General features: G+C 35.4%; 1 long non-coding RNA gene across 1 annotated transcript in view; it reads left to right on the forward strand.

The window, feature by feature from the left end:
* The window catches only part of LOC144379358 (uncharacterized), a 502,419-nt gene that overhangs the window by 262,309 nt on the left and 226,643 nt on the right, over positions 1 to 13,467 (forward strand). Inside the window, exon 2 of the long non-coding RNA XR_013442189.1 lies at positions 185 to 466. This is a non-coding gene — a long non-coding RNA (uncharacterized LOC144379358). The remainder of the gene's footprint in view (positions 1 to 184; positions 467 to 13,467) is intronic.

Raw genomic sequence — 13,467 nt, forward strand, 5'->3', positions numbered from 1 at the left:
TTAGTTCAGATATCTCTTAATTCCCTTTTAGTATGTAAGTATTCTCTCATCTCTCTTTTTAAATTACTTGCAACTTATTTATTGATTTAGAAATAAGATCCTTTGTCCAGTAGTTTCCTACAGTTTAGTCTTTGCTGATTGCATCCCTCATGTGTCTTTTAACATGTTCTTCTCTCTTTTTCAGAAGAGGTCATGGAGAGAACATGACTGCCAGTTGACCTTCGAGCTGGACCTGGGCAATCAGAGGCTCCCTGCCCTTTCCTCTATCCTTGGAAAGTAGCTCCACCCTCCATTTCAACAGTGGCAACCATTTTCAAGGGCTTAGCCTTGAGAGAAAGCAATGTGTTATTGAGACCATCTGGAGGGTATACATGACTGAGTCCAGTAAGGCCTCTGCACAACTTTTAAGATTTTGGTGGACAGGTGAGGAGATCTACTCATCCGGTGGCCACCCAAGACAAACCTCGTAAGTAAGTTTTCTTGCTTATTAAACCTGCCACCTACCAAACTGAAATGGTTCACTTCTTTCTTTGGTCTCTCCTTGGCCTCTCACATTTCACCTGGGAAATTAGAGAGTTTGTGAGCCAATGTTCTTGTGTATTTTTCTATAGATTAGAACTCGAGGCATGATAAGATTCACATTTATTAATTTTCCTTTTTTTTTTTAGCAATACTGTTTCATAGATAGTGTTGTTTGTCTCAAATGAGGTGCATAATGTGTGTTTATCTTGTGTTCTGATGTTAGCAGTTGTTGATCAGTATCTAGATTAACTAATTCGAGTATATAAAATAATATTATAATTCTATCTATTGCATTATTTTATTATCTGCAGTTCTCCCTTAAAAGTAAACTTCTCTCTGCTGTGTGATTATCCAAAAGAACAGTTATTGTAGAAAACAATTGGGTACATGCCTAATTTTTTACATTTATTTCACAATATAATGAGTCCATTTACCAGCATTTGAAGATAATAATGAGTAATTATTATTTTTTTAGTACCATGATGAACTCATATATTTAAATATATTTTAGGTGTTCAAATGCTCTTACTTTCAATGCTTAAATTTTCTTCTCTTCAGTGAGTGTAAGACTCTTCAATTACTACTGAGTCCTTTGCCATGACCCTCAGTATATTTGAGATATTTTTTGCTATCTAAGCTAAAATGTTTCCATGCAGACTTTGTATGGTTCCTCCATTATTTTCAAGGAGTCTTATATATATAAAACAAGGAGTCTTGTTTTATATGAAAATTATATATCAAGACCACAATGTGGGCAATGAGAATGTTCTTTGCTACCAGATTGTCATTGTTTTAAGAATTTTCCAATGAACATGGATAGGAAAATCACTTTCTAAATTTTATATTTAGTGATTGCATTTCAATTTAATTGTATTTTATAATTACTAATATATTGTACAATTACAAACTCAAACTTATTAAACTATATATATAAATTATGTGTGTGTATATATATATAAATATATATATATATATATATATTTAGAATCTACATTTATCCCTATCAACTGCAACTTAATTCCCAACTCTCTTGAGTGACCAACTAGAAATAGTTTTTTTTATTTGTTTTATTTTATATTCTCTCTCTCTCTCCCCTCCCCCTTTCCTGCTTCTGAAGCAGGAAAGTTAGAAAATTTATTATGTCAGTATGGCTGAAAAACGGTGGACCAGTGTTGTAGCAGGTGTTGAAAAGATTTGGAAGGTAGAGCCAACAGCATTTGATGATAGATTGTATGGGAAGAGTGAGGGAATGAGGGAAAACAAGAATAACTCTCACATTTTTGGCATAAGCAAGAGGGTAAATGGAGATGACACTTGATGAGCTAGGAAAGACTGGGGGAGAAGTATATTTGAAGGTGAAGAAGATTGAGAATTATTTGGATTTGTCAAGTTTGATATGCCTAGCAAACATCCAAGATTGGATTTAAGTACAGTTGGATATAGTCCCCAACCAGAATGTAAGCTCCAAGAGGACAGCTACTTTTGTGTGTTTGATTCACTGCTGTAGCTTCAGAACTTAAAAGAGACATATAACAGGTGTTCAATAAATATTCATTGAGTGAATAAGCAAATAAATAAGCATTAAAATATATCTTAGAATGTAGCAAATATGTCTCTTCTTATTCCAAATGTCCACCTCTCCAGTCCATATAATTTTAATCTTCTACTTAAATCTGTATATAGTTTCAGTTTACAGAAATCATGATACAGGGACCATTTAATTCCTAATAGAAGAAATAAAAAAGTAACAGGCAGATGAGCCTTATCAGTCAATCAACTACTTAGATTTTAGTCTTTTGTTATCTTTATTTCTGGTAGCTTATCATCAATTTTTTTTTTTTCTTTCTGAGGTAAAATTTGAAACACAAAGAGAAACGAATGAAGGCTTTGTAATAGGTTCTCAGTGTGGTCTTGAATATAGTTGAATCTCAGTCCCAGTGTTTCACAGTATGTCACTAGGGCATAGTAACACAAAGTAGCTTTTCTACCTGCTCAGAGATCTCTAGTCTTGGTCTGTTGGTATAAGATGGTTTTCCATGTACTATACCCTATTTTAAGCTTTCATGAGGCTTTTATACTTGCTTAGCCAATATTTTCTGAGGTGACTACAAAAATGATATATTTATTGTTGATTCACCTTGGCCTTCTTTTTGGCCTCAGAATTTCAGAGAGAGATGCCTTATTTTCTCTACTTTCTTGACAAAGCAAATGCTGGAAAAAATGAGATTGACATTTATTCTAGATCACTCATTACATCATCACTTAAAACTGGATTAGCCCTTGTAGACCTAGCAGTGACACCAAGTCATTATTTTAAATTGCGGCATGGGTGATCAGAGATGATGACACTCAGGTATGCATGAACAAGGGTTCTCATTTAGGAGGAGAATGTGAATTACTTGTTTTTATTCAACACATGTTTTCTAGTGCTTTTCTATAGTATGCTGAGTCTGAGATCCTAGGCTTCATTTGAACTGTTATCAACATAAGCTGCTGTGATATTGACTGATTTGTAACTAGTTTCATCAAAGTTTGTATAGGATCCTGCAAGATTTTGTCTCAGTACTTCTGAACGTAAACTTTACAATCATGAATGAAGTGCTAAAATAATATTATACCACTATGATTGTATTTGTTATTTAAGGGCTTACTATAATCAATACATTTGAGCTTGAGTTATATACAAAGGTTTTGTTTTTTAACTGTCTATTCTATAGTACAGTATAGTTTGAATCTCAAACATGCAAGTTAATTCAGTAGTAATAAACTCACTGTAAGGAAGTTTAAATAGCTGGCAAATAAAAATTTCAGGAATCTTTTCTATATTTATGCTACTACCCCACATTTCAGAGTATGCTCAATTAATATACAAGGTTATAGATTGATTTTTTCAGTCCTATAAAGGTGTTGGGAACATAAGTTTTTGTGCACTTTTCTCATTCTGTAAAGGTATAATGTGAAATTATTTGTTAACTATAAGCCAAATAAATAGTCTATCCTTCTAGACGTAGTTTTTCAAGCTTTTTGTAGACCTGAGGGCAAATGTCTCTCATAAGTCTTGAATTCCTAAGATCATTATACTACATTCTAAAATTAACTTAATAATATACTCATTAATTTTACAGCCTCTTATTTTAAAGACTTTTCATGTGAGCTCATACCCTTTTATAATGAAGAAAAGTGCAACATGGAATAACTTTAGGTAAATGTATTAGCTTATGATGAGAATGCCCATGGGGTGAGAGGAAAAATAAACAAGTGAACGTTGAGACCTAGAGAAATCTGCCTGACTTGGCAGAATAACTCCCACTTGATTTAGTAGGAGTTAGAAGAAAGGGAATAGTAAAAAAAGAGAAAAATTCAAAAGGAGACATAAGAAGACAAATATGCTTAGGTTGATCTTTGAAGGTGAAGGCAAGAATCATATCCATTGTGGTTCTCAGTAGAACATGGATTCTGGTTTTTATAGTACAGAATATTCTTGCTTTTTTTCTAGTAATGAAGATCAGCCTCTGTACATTAAGGGAAACTGGGAATATACAAACATAAATTTGCTTGTTTATCCTATCTCTTTTCCCATCCTATTTTACAAAGAACTAAACATGGTATGTATAACATCCCATTTTATTTATTTTATCTACCTTCAGAGTAATTTCTAATGAGTACTAAAGTGGTTCAAATAACTAAATTTTGCTTGAATAATGTAAATATAATTATAGAGAATTATTTGTATTTGTAGTTTGCAAATACATACTATTTTCTAAATTTTTACTCTCCTGCAATGTGTTAGGTGCTTTTGTGTGTCGTATTATTGTTTTGGATTTTAGGCCGTAAGCCGAAGAAACAAAAAGAAAAAAAAATTATAGTCATGGATGAAGTTATGAACTTGATAGTATCATGGTTGTGATATAAAGAAGCATGACTTATTCTTTTTCAAATGTTTATTAGACTTAGGAGATATAAAAAGGAAATATAAAACACAGAGACCAAGGTGAGGAAGCTGGATATTCTTAGCTGACTCTTCAGTGAAGGCTAACTACACTGTTAAAATTTAAGCAAATGCACATTTTTACACAGAAGTATTTATGAAACATTTTGAAGTTTTACACAGAAGTATGTATGAAACATCTTCTTTAGAAAATAGAATTGACCAGAAAGAAAGGATAAAAAATGGGTAACAGTTAAGTAAATTAAGTGAGACTGCTTTAAAAATGGTTTTGAGGGCGCCTGGGTGGCTCAGTTGGTTAAGCGACTGCCTTCAGCTCAGGTCATGATCCTGAAGTTCCGGGATCGAGTCCCACATCGGGCTCCCTGCTCAGCAGGGGGTCTGCTTCTCCCTCTGACCCTCTTCCCTCTCGTGCTGTCTCTCATTCTCTCTCTCTCTCAAATAAATAAATAAAATCTTTAAAAAAATAAAATAAAAAAATAAAAAATAAATAAAAATGGTTTTGAATATGGTTACTGACCTTCTTCGTACCATGAACAATGATTAAACTGGAGATGTTAAAAATATCACCTTTGAAATTATTTTATTGCCTTGATATGTCCTTAGAAGTGAGCAGAATGATTAAAAACAGGAATTCCAACTACATGATTTTAGAATCACATAATTATTTACAGAGACACTGAAGGTGACCTTTCACTATTGGGATGAACTACTCTCTGATTTTAATAAGAATAAGTAATTTAACCTGCCAAACAAACTTGATGAAAGAACTTCAGAATCTGTAGCTTTTTAAATCCTTCAAGGTTTATTAGTTTCTGTACCTTGACAGAGCAAGAAGCTAATAGCTGAATGGATTAGCTTCCAGTGAAGAAAGTATTTAAAGTCCAGGCAGCCACAAAAATAGCTTACAATATGTTAGGAGGATGAGAATTTTTATAGTACAATATCTCAAAAATGTAATCCGAAAGTTGCTCATTAGTTCTAATCCTATAGCTAAAATTGAAACTGAATAAGTCAGATTATGAAGTTAGTGCTGATTTCAGTAGAGTGCTAGACCAAAGAACTCTCAATATTTGGAAATGATATTCATCCTGATGCAGTAGCAATGTGAAGGAAGACCTTTGGGAAAACAATTAGAATATGATATTTTAAATGTTTTGCTGACTTAAAATATCATTTCATTAGACATCTATAAATCAAGACATAATCAATAGAAGTGTGAGTCACTGTTTAGTTGAGGGAGGGACCTAGTTGCAAACACAGCAGTAGGGAAATTAACCTCCTAGACTTAGTAGAGGGTCTGTATGTTTCAGATGGTTTCAGAGCTATCCCTGAACTCTGAAGGAAGAGGCAGAGAGCAATTTGCACCTTGCTCCAATTTTCAGCATAGTTCTACAGAAGTAAGGGACATCCTGAGGAGAGAGGTATAACACACGGGTATTCATTTTGGAGAGAATTTAACCTGTCTCCTCACTGGGGGTAAGAGTGCTAAGGGACCAAAGCGTATGACTTGCCTATGAACCCCCGCCTTCTTTGATACCCTTCCCCAATCGAACAATTGATTTTTTTTTCATTTCTGACCCCAAGCTTCTCATATCATCAAAAACTAAATGTGTTTACAATAAACAGAAGAAAGAGTGAGGCTAAATCGGAGGGGGAGACGAACCATGAGAGACTATGGACTCTGAGAAACAAACTGAGGGTTCTAGAGGGGAGGGGGTGGGGGAATGGGTTAGACTGGTGATGGGTATTAAAGACGGCATGTACTGAATGGAGCACTGGGTGTTATATGCAAACAATGAATCATGGAACACTACATCAAAAACTAATGATGTAATGTATGGTGATTAACATAACATAATAAAATTTAAAAAAAAAAAAGAGTGAGGCTAGAATAATCCTTGGTTTCCCGCTCAAATTTCTCAGAAAATGATAATTAATAATTATGCTGATGATAATGAAAATTATGAGCTAGGTAACATTCTTAGTTAGCATTTTACTTATACTAACGTATTTAATCCTCCCAATAACTCAGTAGAAGAGCAAACTAAGGAATGGAGTGAGTAAGAATTTGCCTCAAGTCACAAAGCAGCAAATCCAGCATTTCAAACCTAGCACGCTGGTTCCATGTCTGCAAGCCTTTAATCACTGTTTTTACATTGTGATGCAAGAACCATCCTCATTTCACCTACCTTAGTTCAAAAATTCAAAAGTACAACTCCTTAGAGCTTTCTCAGAGTTGGCGTTCTGCATATCTTCATTGCAATGGAATATAGAAATGCAGTAAGGCTTTAAGATGGCTGCCAAGGAAGAACGTATCAGCTCAGTTATGTTCCTTTGAACTCGTCCCATGAAATGAACTGTGAAAATATTCAGAAACATCTTCAGGTCACATCCTCCTGTATATTAAAAGCTTGTACAATGTTGTGTTAAACCCAGCTGCTCACATTTCATTTGAAAAGAGACTACCCCCGACTTTTTGGAGGACACTTCATAAGCTCTGGAGAAACTGATTTTCCCAGAAACATCTGTTGAGAAATAAACACTGGCCCCTGGAAATAGATCAAACGCTGAGTGGCTTACAGTTGCCTACTCTGAAGCCAAAGTACTGGGAAAGGGTGGAGATAGACTCTCTCCCACTCTGCCAGAGTCATACCTCATGCATTCATACTATTTTAAACATTTTCCCTAAATTTATGTATTTGCCCATACACCTTGTTTTTATTAGAAATATTTAGGTGCTTGCTTTTAGTCCCTGCTGTGTTTCATTCCATTGACAGAGGGAGAGCCATTAGAGAGCCAGAAAACACTTTGCTTTAACATACTATCTGCAGCTAAATCTGGGCACTGCTGGTTCATTTAATATGTAACAATACCAGCTGTAGAATGGAACCAAGAAATACAATATAAAAGGCCATTGGCTCTGGATCTTTTCATCCACCTATAAATACAGCACACAAGTCAATTTAAGGATTAGAGCAATGATTTGCAGTTTTATTTTACCACAATTTGCCACCCCAAGTTATCTAAGGTGGTGGAACTCTTCTAAATGTTTTCCTTTTTTCTTTTTGCCTAGAAAACTTTGCCTTCCAAAATCTAGTTTTAAGAAAACTAACAATTAATTACTGCATTGGAATTCTAAACCTTCCTGTATAGTGGCTGCAATGACAGCATTTGGTATATGGAAATAAATAAAACCCATATGAGAACAAACAGAGGATATTTATTCATCTCTTGCTATAGCAAAGGATTCAGCTACCATCACTTGTATTTGGCAGAGACTCAAAGTCAGGCAGGGAAGTGGGGAAGCTTTATAGTAAAAAAAGGAAGGTTTCGGGAATGCTCTGATTGGAGGCTGTTGGCAAAGGGAAGCTGAAGGTGGACTAAGTAAAAGTGGGATGGCCTATGTGATTGGCTTGGGAGCATATTTGGCTTTCTCTGGTTGGTCAAAGTTGGACACAGATGGGAGTGGGGAGAATAGGGAAGCTGGCAGTCATTGACCAAATTCTGATCATGCTGGGACTACTGCTACAGGTAGGGTCAGCACCATATTGGCACATATGGTCTAGCCATTTTCCATTTGTGTATTCAGTCTCTCAGGAATCACACAAACCTAGATTTGCATGTTGACTCTGTTACTTATAAACTGTGTCATCTTGGGCAAGGCATAGTTCTCAGAGCTTTAGTTTCATCACATATAAAATTAAAACCAGAGTACTTACTTTTTAAGGCCATTGTGAGGGCAAAATGAAATTTAAAAAGAAATCACTGTATGCTTCAAACTTAGCAATCAATCCACTGGTAAAAGCTCTTGTTGCTGTTGTCATAATAAGATGTCTTTCCAAAAGTTCATCTTGAGTAGCTTTAATAAGAAGATTCTCCTTTTCAAGTTGCTGCACTCAAAAGCAGGAGGTTATTGTCTCTAAAGTATTGACAAAGTTTATAGATACTGATGAAGTAGCCTTAAACACATCCCCCCATATCGCTTCTCTGAACCGCTCAGATGTGAGGAATGAAACAACCTTTTGTTTCTTTGAGAAATTTGAGTGAAACTCCTATGTCTTCCTAATTCTATTTTAGTTTTTTTTGTTTCTAGTCATCTGGTCTATATTCAACTCATTTCATTAATCTCTCCACAGAGAGGTTTATAATATAAAGAACTATTTATTTTTTTATAGCTATAATTCATTCTTCTATGATTTACTAATGGGTGATTATGAAAGTTACAAAAGAAATAAACAGTGTCAAGTATATGGATACTATATTTTTCCTTGCCATGGAAGCAGTGTGCTGGAATTACATTGATTTATCTACATCTTAAATACTCTTACTCCAAGTAAAATGAGCCAAGAGTCAAGTTGAAATAAATTCTTCTTCTTTTATATTCCCTTATTATATTCTACCATAGTCTCATTTTTTTCCCAATCTCTCAACTGCACTAATTTTTCTATAGAATAGTATTTTTCCTACGCAGAGATCTCTCTTTTTGAATCCTCAGTCCTCTACCAATTCTAGGCTCATAGAGCCTAAGCCTGTGGCAGAATTATGATCTCTGGATAACTCCCGCCATACTGTTCTAAGTTGTAAACTCTGCTTCTTTTCTATTATGCCTTCTTTGGCTTGCATCCCTAAGTAATTTATTAATATAAAAGAGGTGTCCTTGCGTGTCTGAAAATATTACCATTTTGTCATTGTACTTGGTTGTGATTTTTAATGAATATGAAGATGAGTCGAAACTTTAGGATGACAATAATTTAATTCAGCAACTGGGAAGCATTCAAGCTTATAGCTTCAACATCAGATGTTGCTAATAAAAATTCTGATGGCAGTTGATTCTTGTTTTTCCCCTTCCATTTTCCCTTACTTAGGAACCACATAGGCTTTTCTCCTTATAATGTGGATTTTCCCCCCGCTCATTTTTCTATACGGTTGGAGAGTCCTTTCAAACTGAAGATGTGTTCCCTTTTTCAGTTTTGAGATTTTCTTCTATTATTTCTATGATTATTCCATCTTTTTCTGCTTTCTCATTCTTCATGAAACTATTTTCAGTCACATTTTTTACTCTCTTGCTTGATCAATAAATCAGGGGTTGGCAAACATTTTAGGTAAAGTGCCAGATTGTGAATTTTATTAGGGAGTGGCAAGATCAAGGATATTGTGTGGTGCTTACAGAATAAGAGAGAAAATCCTGCACCGCCCACTCCCATTTTCCTGTGATGGACCCCATGAAGTAATAGGCATGCTTTGCAGCCAGTTGCTATATGCTAGAGACACTTTGGGGATGAAGAACAAAGAACCACCATCCAGAAGGAGAGGAATGTGGTGGATGAGGCAGGTGAGGGGTGGGGCAGGAAGGCACCCTCATCAGTTTCATTCACTGCCTCAGTGACACCTGATCAAGGTGTGCCATTCTCTCTCTCAGGAGAGCCCAGTGGTCTCAGTTTGGACACTTGGCTGGAAATGAGGAAATTTTCTGAGTCTGTATACCTGACTGGTATTCCACCTTGTGTGCCTGGTAATTGCCAACTACAGAAATGCCCACATGCAGGGGGTGACCAGTCCAAAGCTTGAGCATTGCTGTGCCTGCCAGTGAGGAAGCAGGCAGGAGCTGGCAGTGAAGCAGGAATGGGACAGAAGGAGATGCCCCGACTTGGTTTCTGGGACTTACAGTGCTAACATTCTTGAGCAGGGTGCACAGGCAAACAGGAAATAACGGTAAACCAGATTTGACTTATGCACCATAGTTTGCCAATCCCTGCACTAGACCTTCATTTTCTTCCTCATATTTATAATTTCTTTGTCATGTTCTGGAAGAGTTTCTTTTTTATATTCATTTGCCTTTTATTCAATTTATTTCCAAGTCCAATTACATTTTCAAAATGACTTTGTTATTCTGTGATTATTTATTTACTTTTTCAGTGCCATCTTGTTGGGATTTATGAATTGTCTATCTTTACAAATTTCTCTAATAGTAGCTTTCTTGTGGCTAGGATTGTCAGATTGACAAAAAAGTAAAAATAAATAAATAAAGAAAATTTTTAAAAATACAGAATATCCAGTATTGCATGGGACATATTTATACTAATAAAACTTGTTTTTTATCTGCAATTAAACTTATCTAGACATCCTGTATTTTACCTGGCAACCCTTCTTCTCAACCTGGAGATAATTTCAGTTTCCTTTCTTTTGTTTCCTTTCTACCTTCAAGAAATGTATTGAAGTATCCACTGAAAGCTCTCTTCAGATTGCCTCTATTTTTGTAGGTTTATGTTTTATTTTTGTCCTTATTTATTTATTTATTTTGAGAGAAAGAGAGAGAGCATGAGCAGGGAGAGGCAGAGGGAGAAGGAGAGAGAGAATCTTTAAGCAGCCTCCACACTCAGCACACCTGAGGTGGGGTTCAATCTCAGGACCTGAGCCAAAATCAAGAGTTGGACGGTCAACTGCTTGAGCCACCCGGGTGCCCCCCTTTATTATCCTTTAAATGAAATTTCAGGGAAAGAGAAGAATAAATGTGAGTGTACAGACTTTAATGTTGAAATAGAAATAATGTCAAAAAGTCCTATAAAATTGGGGAGCCCGGGTGGCTCAGTTGGTTAAGTGTCTGCCATTGGCTCAGGTCATGATCCCAGGGTCCTGGGATTGAGCCCCGCATCGGGCTCCCTGCTCAGTGGGGAGCCTGCTTCTCCCTCTCTCTCTGCCACTCCCCTGCTTATACTCTCTGTCTCTCAAATAAATAAATAAAATCTTTAAAAAAAAAAAGTCCTAAAAAATATAGAGTGGGACTATTCACACTACAAATATTTTTTAAATGTTTAAAACTTACATAATTTCTTTTTTTTTTTTAAGATTTTATTTATTTGAAGAGAGAGACACAGAGAGAAAGGGAACACAAGCAGGGGGAGTGGGAGAGGGAGAAGCAGGCCTCCCGCAGAGCAGGGAGCCCGACGCGGGGGCTCCATCCCAGGACCCTGGGATCATGACCTGAGTCGAAGGCAGATGCTTAACGACAGCCACCCAGGCACCCCAAAACTTACATAATTTCTAATAATCATTTTGTAATTTTGACACTGGTATGTCCCTAAATTTTGGATATTTTTATATTCTCTTTCAGTACTGTTTGATAACTGACCATTTGTTATCTGAATTTACATGTATCTGTTATCATTTTGTCAAAAGAATCCTATAATCACTAATTTATAATATTAGCATGCTGTTTTCCAGGAATACCGAAAGCTATAAGCTCATTGGAACATTATCTGTCTCTCAAGTTATTATAGGTGAGAATTGTATCAAGTCTTTTGTAACTGCTTATCAGTGATTACTGTCCTCTCACTCTCTAAAAACTGTTGTTTTGCCAACCACCTTTTGTCATAATGGCAACATCCCACCTCTTGAACCAGTTACATACCAATCAAGATAGGTTCAGTTACACTTCCGGTAATGAGTAGACCTCAAATCTCAGGGGCTTAAAACAATAAAGTTTATTTTTCACTTGTTATCTTTACATATCAGCAAAAGGGACTCTGATCCTCATGGTCATGTGGGGTGCCCCCAAAAGTGGGAAAAAATTAAGTTGGAAATTCTGTGCTTTTGCCCAGAAAAAAACATTTATCTTATTTTTATTCATATTTTCTTGGACAACTTAAGTTACATTACTATACTTTATTTCAAGTCAGTGAAGAAGTAGAATCCTACTATGTGCCCAGAAGGGAAAGAATCAGTATTTGGTGAATAGCTCAAATGACTACTACAATGGTGAAACTAATTATTAATCAGATTTCAAACATCTATCAGTCAAAATCCCACTAAGTTTTTAAAAGGGCAATTTAACATCAAGAAGCACATAATTAGATTAAGAAAAAAAGTGAAAGGAACAATGAAAGGAAACAAGATTAAGAAGGAAATTCAGAAACTATTTTTTTTCTTCCTGTATTCTTTTAAATTATACTGTCAATCTTGATGTACTAGAGCAGGCATCATCAAACTTTTTCTGTAAAGGACCAGATAGTAAGTATTTTAGGTTTGTGTGCTATATGGCTTCTTTCTTAACTCTCAACTCTGCATTAATATGCAAAAGCAGCCATAGATAGTATTAATGAATGGGCGTGGCTGTTTTCCTATAAAACTTTATTTACAAAAACAGATGGTACATCAGATTTGGTCCACAGGCAGTATTTTGCTGACCTCTGTAATAAGAATCCATATGTATGCACATATTTTGACAAATGAGACATCTGCTAATGGCCAAACATAGGATCTTTAGACTCTGAATGTGAGCAAGGCCTACACTGGAGCTTTAATTGCATTACTGAAGAAAAACGTAATATGTAATTTTGTGGATAAAAAATGAAATCTTGAGGTAGTGAATATGTGTGCACATCATTTTTTGCACTCCCTCTTGAAGATATTATTAATCTGACAGTAAACTTTCAAATTAAATGAGTTTTATGATGAAGTTAGCATACTGTTAATATATACAAATAATACTTAGAGAAACATAATTTGGGCATGTCATATAAGAAGAGACAAAAAGCCAAATTCACAGATCTCTGAAAGAATCTGTGAAGATAAGTTCTTCTCTTCCATAATCTATCCCTGCAAATGATAGATGTCAATGTGAAAAATCTCTTTGCTGGTGGAGATCTTCCTTCAGTGTGAAAACCCATAAACAAAATTATAGTCTTTTATAAATGTAAAAAATTCATTCTGTTCTGCTTTGTAGAGACCAGATGTCTACATGTCCATGGAAGAGAAATATGACTGAAGCATTGAGACATATTTGGGAATCTAATTTAGCTGTGTATGTTATCAGAATCAATTGCTATAGTTGGATAAATTGGGCAGTGAGGCATAGTTGTAAAAGAATACCAAAATGATCAAATTAACCATGCATTGATTTTTTTGAATCATGTCTAATTATGCAGTACTCCTCCCTAATAGAATTTTGATTTGGGGATAGCATAAGTGATAAAGAATGATAAGGAATGAGCTCTGTT

This window comes from Halichoerus grypus, chromosome 10 (assembly GCF_964656455.1).
Source record: "Halichoerus grypus chromosome 10, mHalGry1.hap1.1, whole genome shotgun sequence".
NCBI lineage: Eukaryota > Metazoa > Chordata > Mammalia > Carnivora > Phocidae > Halichoerus > Halichoerus grypus.